This window comes from Pteropus alecto, unplaced genomic scaffold, assembly GCF_000325575.1.
Source record: "Pteropus alecto unplaced genomic scaffold, ASM32557v1 scaffold335, whole genome shotgun sequence".
NCBI classification, from domain to species: domain Eukaryota; kingdom Metazoa; phylum Chordata; class Mammalia; order Chiroptera; family Pteropodidae; genus Pteropus; species Pteropus alecto.
In genome coordinates this window covers 1,121,432-1,129,241 of record NW_006436757.1, presented here as the reverse complement: position 1 = coordinate 1,129,241, position 7,810 = coordinate 1,121,432, and the positions used below count along the sequence as shown (strand labels likewise).

The 7,810-nt window shown below is 42.2% G+C and overlaps 1 protein-coding gene across 1 annotated transcript in view; it reads right to left on the bottom strand.

Moving 5' to 3' along the window:
• The window catches only part of SLC7A7 (solute carrier family 7 member 7), a 28,495-nt gene that overhangs the window by 5,626 nt on the left and 15,059 nt on the right, over positions 1 to 7,810 (bottom strand).

Genomic DNA, 7,810 nt, shown 5'->3' with positions numbered 1-7,810 from the left:
GTACACAGCACCACATAGAAACAGACACACACGCACACACCCTCAGCAGGATGACACGAATGGGAAACATAAAACAAAGTGACTGTGGATTTGCTTACATACAAAAGTGCTCACAGCAATGGGAGGCAACTGGTAGCTATAGGAGAACAGTGATGTGTTCCAGCTGTTGGCTCTGAACTGAAAAGTCACGGTTTCTCTCTCCTCTCCATCCCTCTAGCCCCTGATATGGACTCCAGGTCCCAGCACTCTGATGCCGTGACATTACTGTTAGTCTTCAAGAGTCCTGTTTTGACTTACCCAATGTCTGGGCCAACAGGTCAGGACATGTGGCCAAGGATTAGAATGGAGGCCAGACTTCCTGCTACTGCCTGCCAGGACAGCTACTTGTTTTTAATGCTTAGAAAGATTCTCGGAACCAAGGTTCCTATAGGATGGGGACAGGGCATTTATTCTGACTGGACAATGCAAAAATAAGAGATACAAACAAACATTCTTCAAGTTCTTCTACACTGAGGCAGAGGCAATCCCTTTACCTGGATGAGCTTCAGTGAAGTTCATGGATCACCCTTTGAGCCTAACCTATGGCTTCCGCAAGGCCTGAAATTCTTTCTAAAGTGTTATGTAGCTATGTCCAAAGCATATGCATTTTTCTAAGAAAAAGGTCCATCGCTTTTGTCAGATCTCAGAGAAATCCATTACCCCATAAAAAGTTACAGTCCACTTCAGAAGCAGAAATTCAAGTAAGGAAGCCCACACATGCTGCGAGGTTGACCAATAGCCCCAGGATGTCGCAAGGAAGAAAGTCAAAAGAAACAATTCTGAAACTCAGAAGAATGTTCCTCTGAACAATCCCCCATCAATCTTTAAACAGGCAGGCAGGCATGCACATTCACCGCACCTTCCCCACTGTGGCAGACTGAATTGCTTCACTGCTCCCTCCTTCCTAGCTCAGCAACTGGAGCACGAGAAGGATGGCTTTACAGCCTTTCTCCAAAGAGTTCCAAGGGCAAGGTCAGAATCAGTCTGCCTTATCAGTGGAGAAAGTGAGGCCCAGTGCTGGGCTTGCTGCTTCAGGCCACCAACACAGGAAGTACTCCCTGTCTCAGTTCTTGCAGTAGCGTGTCCCTCAGTGTCCCTAGTCCTCCTGTTTTGTTGTGCCCTGGCCTCAGCACACTCTGATCAAAGGCTACTTCATCCCAAGAAGCAAGAAAGACCAGCCTCTCAGAATAGCTGTCCTTTCTTCTGTCTCTACCTCCTCATTCCTTATACCCTTCCTATTCTGCTCGCTGACCAAATTCTCTACTGCTCTTTCCAGAAAAGGGATATTCCTGTCCCATATGAACACTTACTTTTCTGCCCAATAAAGAAGACAATAAACAACCAAATCTTATCACAGGCCTGGCCAGATATGCACCCATAACTCTAGGCCACCCCTGTGCTAAGTTAATAATTAAAGATACAAGTATACAGTCTGCACAAGTATCCAACACAATGATCAAAGTGCCTGTATCTTACCCTCCACAAATCTCTCAAATCTGTTGATCCTCCTTAGCCAGTCACCCATCCTTTACTCCCTACTGGACTTCTGCCTTCAGACATCTGGTAGCCTTTATGTCCCTTCTCTCTCTCCTGTAACCCTTACCCCTGGAGCTCTGCTGCTGGCTTATAAATAGAAGTGGAGCTAGGTTTCCAATTAAAAACACAGGGACAACTGATGCTGCCTTAGTCACAAGGGAATGGGATCCCCTAATTTTAAAGTTCATGGTTAGCCCTTAGAGCGCAACACCAAACGAGAACAGGCTAAACGGACTAGTTCTGGTTCAGAGTCAGTCTGCAGCTGCGTGCCACAAGGTTCTGTTCTCAGCTCTATCCAGGGATGTAGGCACAGAAAAGTCAGCTCATCGTCCTTTATTACGACAAATTGTGAAAAGAAAATACATGGATTTGTTTACATTTTAATCCCTATCGCAGGAGTGGGGAGAGAGGAAGTAGATAGGGTAAAAGGAATCAAATATGTGGTAATAGAAAGAAATCTAACCATGGGAGGTGAACACACAATGTAACATATATATGTCTTACTGTTAAATTGTACACCTGAAACTTACTAGATTTTGTTAACCAATGTCACCATAAAAAATAAATAAATAAATAATCCCTATTGCTTCTGTACTCTATTCCCATATCCATCCATTTGTATATCTCCTTTTACCCACCAGTTCCCCCCGACCCCCACGCCTGAACCTTATTTCTCAGCCACTGTCCCACCATCTTGCCCTGATCTGCCCTCTGTATTGAATGAAGTTTGAATGAAGAAGGGAATCCTATGGAAAGAAACCAGGAAGCAGAGAAACTGCCTGAAGAGAGCTGGCCCTCACCTTCCTCAAAACCCAGCTTCCCCCAGGGCCTCTTGGTCATGAAACAGGAAATGGGTATGGCAGGCAGCAGTGCTGACTGGGCTCTTTGTCCCACCCCCAGAGGATACAGCTGACCAGAGGTCCCAGAGCCCAGCCAAGTACAATGTTCCTGAAGTGGAGCCCAACCTCCTGCTTTAGAGGCAGGGGAAGGGGAGACCATGGGGTTAGAATATAGAGGCAAATGCAAGTTAACCTCAAGGACAGAGATGGCCTACCTTTCTACCTCTAGGTGCATTTCTGTCTCCACCCAACACACTGCGCCAAGTCCACAGGAAGATGGCCTGAAAGCATTGAAATCACCTTGGACCCTTGACTCAGGTGCAGCTCCATTCCTGCCCTTACCCTTGCTCTGGAGAAAGGAGAAGCAAAAAAATCACTATAATCATCTAAAGAGATGCTCCTGGGTGGATAATCAAACCCAGCCTACATGGGCTTCCCTGGAGTAGGAGGCTAAGGCCCAGCGTCAACTCTGGAACTAAAAACCAGGAAAGCACCACCTAGGTTGATCTAGAACAAAACAAAGCTTGCAGGTCCACTCAGGATCATTTACCCAGATTTATTTAGATGCCCAAATTAACCTATTTCCTATTTAGAAAAAAAAAAAGCGTAGCTTGCTGCCAGCATTAATTTATTTTTACATAAACAAGCTCTTTGAGGCTGAAGTAAATCTGACTTGTTTTCAATGTGAAAATAAAATATAAAAACTGTTCTTGGAGTTATTTCTAAACGAAACTTGTCTCTAATCCAAATGTAACAGAAATGTATGTGACAATCAGTATTCAATAATTTTTTGTGTGCGGTAAATTTCAAAGCACGGAACAACACAAAGTGGAACATCACATTCCACACACAATATTGCGGCAAACTTTGGGAGTAAAGTTAGGACTGTAATCCGCAAGTGTTCTCTGGGCAAACGAGAAAGGGGTTAAGTGAACAAGCCAAACACAAAAGAGTACATATCCTTTATATCTATTTACAAAACAACAACAACAACAACAACAGGCAAAACTAATCTATGCTACTAGAAGTCAGAACAGTGATTTCCCTTCATGTGTGCTTGGGAGGTGGGGTGGGGTTGTTATGACTGGGTGGAACACAGGATAGGTTCAGGGGGCTGGTTTCTTAATGTAGCTGCTGGTTAAACATGTGTGTTCAATTCGAGAAAATTCATCAAGCTGTACACCGATGTGCACTGTTCCTTTGATATATTACACTTGAAAAAAAATAAAATTGAACAAAAAATGAGGTTAACTTAGAATAGCTTATTTTCAGAGAATCCACAGAGGTTATTAGAGATTCTCCTTTCTTCTCATACTTTGCTAACCAGCTTTAACAGATGAGCCTAGAATTTAGGCAAGAATCAACTTCAAATTATCAATGCAGAATGCTCAGAATCTACTTCTTTCTCTTTCTTGGAAAGAAAATTATCACAAGTTATCTCCTGTGGTGGGCAGAACAATAGCCATGGGAGGCAGTAGAATCAGTGTCAGAATAATGTGATGTAAGAAAGACTTGACTCACGACTGCTGGCTTTGAAGATGAAAGGGGACGACCATGAGCTAAGGAATGGGCAGCCTCTAGAAGCTACAAAAGGCAAGAAAATGGATTCTCCCCCAGAGCCTCCAGAAAGGAACATGGCACTGCTGACAGCTTGATTTCGGCCCAGTGAGACCCATTTCAGACTTCCAACCTACAAAACAGTTAGATAATAAATTCGTGTTGTTTAAACCACTAAATTGGTATTCATTTGTTACAGCAGCAATAGGAAACTTAATACATCACTCAACAGCTTCTTTTTCACACCCTTCCTGTTCTCTAAGATCCTGGGGATGCCTGGTGGTGTTCTGTCATCTCAACTAATTATAAATTCTTTCCGTTTGTCTGCAAGTGGGTAGTTAAGAACATTAAAACATTTAAAGCAATGATATGCATTATTACTATCTCCTTAACTCTCTTGGTCTTGCTTTTTCTGTTGGCCTAAATCTGTTGTCCTGTTAGTTTTTTTTATTGAACCCTTTCTAGGTTAGCAATCCTCTGCTAGGTAAAATTAGAAGAAACATGGGACTGTGGCCTTCTTCTTTCTTGCCACCATCTATTATCATAGAACTACCTGCCATGCCCTTGCTGTGCTCTCTCTGAATATTCCTCTCAGAGCCTTTTATTGTCCTCGGTCACTTCTTCAGATCTTACTTTATGCTGGGCATTAATCTTCAAGACAATCTTCTTGCAGTTCTGGGCCACCCCTGTATTTAGTCTTGGTTACATCACTTCTCACCATCTCTTATGTATCTTGTTTCTAAAAATCTAAGCTCCTCAAAAAGCAATGTGTTCAATCACATTGGTTTCTTCAGATGGCTCTCCTTTTCTTCCTAAATAAGATAATTTTCAACTATGGTATCGGAATTTCATTTTGAAGAAGCTCCTGGGGTATTTTTTGGTTTTTTTTTTATTTTTTGTTTTTTGTTTTTTAATGCCTGGTTAGGAGATAATGCTTTGCCCTAAAATTTAGAATGTATTTCAGAGAAAGCCCAGCATTTCTTTTTCTGGGTAGTACAAACTCTGAGCAAGCACAGTCATTTCCATACTTCCACATTCCCCCTGGTTATGTAAAATAATAGTAATAATTAATAAGTTCTCATCCTTTTGATATTCATATTGAAGCCTTTACAGGTAAATGATATGATGTCTTGGATTTGCTTTAAGTAACCTCGTGGTGGGGAAAGGGGGTATTTGGAGGATAGATAAAACAATATTGATAATCATTCATGAACCCTGGGAGTTCATCATATATTCACTCTACTTTTGGATATGTTTGAAATTTTCCATAATAAACCGGGTTTTGTTTTGTTTCTTTTTAATTTATAGAGGTACTCCTAACAGAACGCAACTTTAGCAAAAGATGCTCAGGTTGTTGAGGCTTCCATCACTACCATATTTTCCCTTTTGTACAAACTTTATAACTTTTATTAGGAAAGCAAAGTAGTCTCCCTCTGATCTGATGGTGTGCAGTCTATGCCCACAATTACATCATTCCTATTTCTTTTTGCTTTAATCCTCATTCTCTTAACCATGCTTATTTTCTTAGGATGAGGATATACATACTTCTATGCACTATTTCTATGGGAGACCTTAAGGAAAATTCCCTAAACAGATCCTGAGAGCCTCTGAGATCACCATGTAATAATTCTTCTTCCCAAGGTAAGTAGATGAGGTTAACAGAGGTTGGTGTCCTTGTGCCCTAAGAGGTGGGCCACATCTCTGTAACTTCTGTTTAGCTATAAGAAAAAACCCGCCTGCAGGCAGAGCTGGAAGCAATTCTAGGTGGTACTGTCCTTTACATTCATTGGGGAAGTAAAATTCTTTGACAGGGCTCTGTATCTAGAGGTACTGAAATTTCCCTCTCACGTCAAAGGAATCAAAACATGACCACCTTGCCCAGAGGATGCAGCTATCCCTTATTATAGCAGGTCCTCATTCAAGTAGACCTCTCTCTAATATACTACATCAGTCTTAGCTCTTCTAGAAAACCCACCACTTTTGAACAAAGTATACTCTTGCATGCCATTTTCTAATTAAGTATAAAACTGTTTCCTCCTTTAGTAAAAGTAAAAACAAATATGTTTATTAGCCTTAAATGTTTATAGATGAGTCCAAAAGCATCATTCCCAATCTTCTATCCTATTTTTCCCAAGTGCATTACTGAACAAGTTTTCCACCTTTATCTTTCTATATAATACCTTAGCCTCCAAAAATACCCAGATTTTTACTTGTATCTGTCCATTTTTCTCCTTTCCTTTAAAATTTCAGCTTAAAGCCTTATTAAATATATCTCTCCCACTCTCTATGAAATCTGTTCTGTACTTTGCCAGAGTCTATCTTTCTGGTATCTTAGGATTTATAGTCAGGCACTCTGTTCTCTGTTCTTTTTTCCTTCACATATACAGCCTTCAATTGACAGAAGGATGAAAATTCCACCTGCCACTCAGTTCACTATCTTGAACTTCAAAGTCACCAGTGACACATCTCAGGTGTCTTCTGACTGGTGATATCATTCATCCCTTAAGAGGCAGAAGGACAGCAGTCTGTGGGCTTAATTGAAATAAACAAGCTCTTCATCATGTGCTTAAGGAAAACCACACGTCTCTGCATTAGTCTGGTCTACATGTAGTCAGAGTCACGTTGCTTGGGGGTAGCCAAGCCCCTTCACTGATATGCTTGAGCCTGTTAATACCCACATGTCTCTCTCCAGAACACTCTACCATTGTTTCCTCAGAAGAATCTGATTTAAGTTCTCTGAAAAGCCTCAGATCTGTTACCTAAGCCAGACACTTCAAGTTTTTCCTCCTTTTCTCTACTGCGTGTTTTGTTTGTATTGTCTAATGCTGGTTTAGGATACTCACTACACCTTAAAAAATCACTTTTTCTTCCTGGCTTCCTGGAGATGATCCTCAAACTCTTTTACCTTTTAAGGCTAGAGAACCATTTTGCTTACTCAGGAATCATGGGTGAAAGCATCTAACAAGAAGACACAGCAAGCATAAACCCTATGGGTCACTGGATCAAATTCTTCCTACTCTGCCTCCTGGAACTCAGTCAGCACTTTGGTGGCCATGGCCCCGAACCATGCTGAGGAGGCAAGCAAGCAATCTTCACCTGCAGGCTCTCATATTAAACTACTCTATCTGCTCCCTTCTCAAAGCTGGCTAGTCCTTGTGAGTTGGATCCTTCCTGGTTTCCTCAGCTAGATCCAGTTCAGGTCCTCAGAAACAGGACCCCAAGCCTGAGTGCACATCAGATTCACCTAAGGAAGGTTAATATGCAGCTTTCAGGTTCCACCCCATGAGTTCTGATGCAGAGGGTCTATGATAGGGCTTTCCCAGAGGAGTCTGATGATCTGCCTGCTTTGGGCGTGTTACCTTAGGAAATCACATGCAGAACAACACTAAACCCTTCACTTAACTCAGCACCTTCTCCATCCTGGCTGCACACTGGCCTCACCTGACAAGCTTTAACAAAGTCCAGAGCTCAGGCTCCAAGCAGGCCAAGGAGGTTAGAAACCGGGGTAGAACCTAGGCATCAGCACGTTCTCAAAGCTCCCAGGTGATCCTAAAGCATGGTGACAATTAAGAAGCTCTCTTCCCAAGGCCCCCATCATTTCCCCTCAGCAGCAACTTTCTGCTTCAATTTACATTCTCCAAGCCAGTTCTCATTTTTCTACCCAGTGGTACAGACATATTTGGTTAGAGGAAAGGGAAGGAGGGGAAGAGGCCATGAGTATTTTTTTTAAACCCCAATTCCAATATTCAGCCAGGGTTGGGACCCACTGTCGATAGGCTCCTTCCCTGACCTCTTCTAGGCTATCCCCTTAGCAGTCTCTTCTGAGGCAGAGGGAAAGA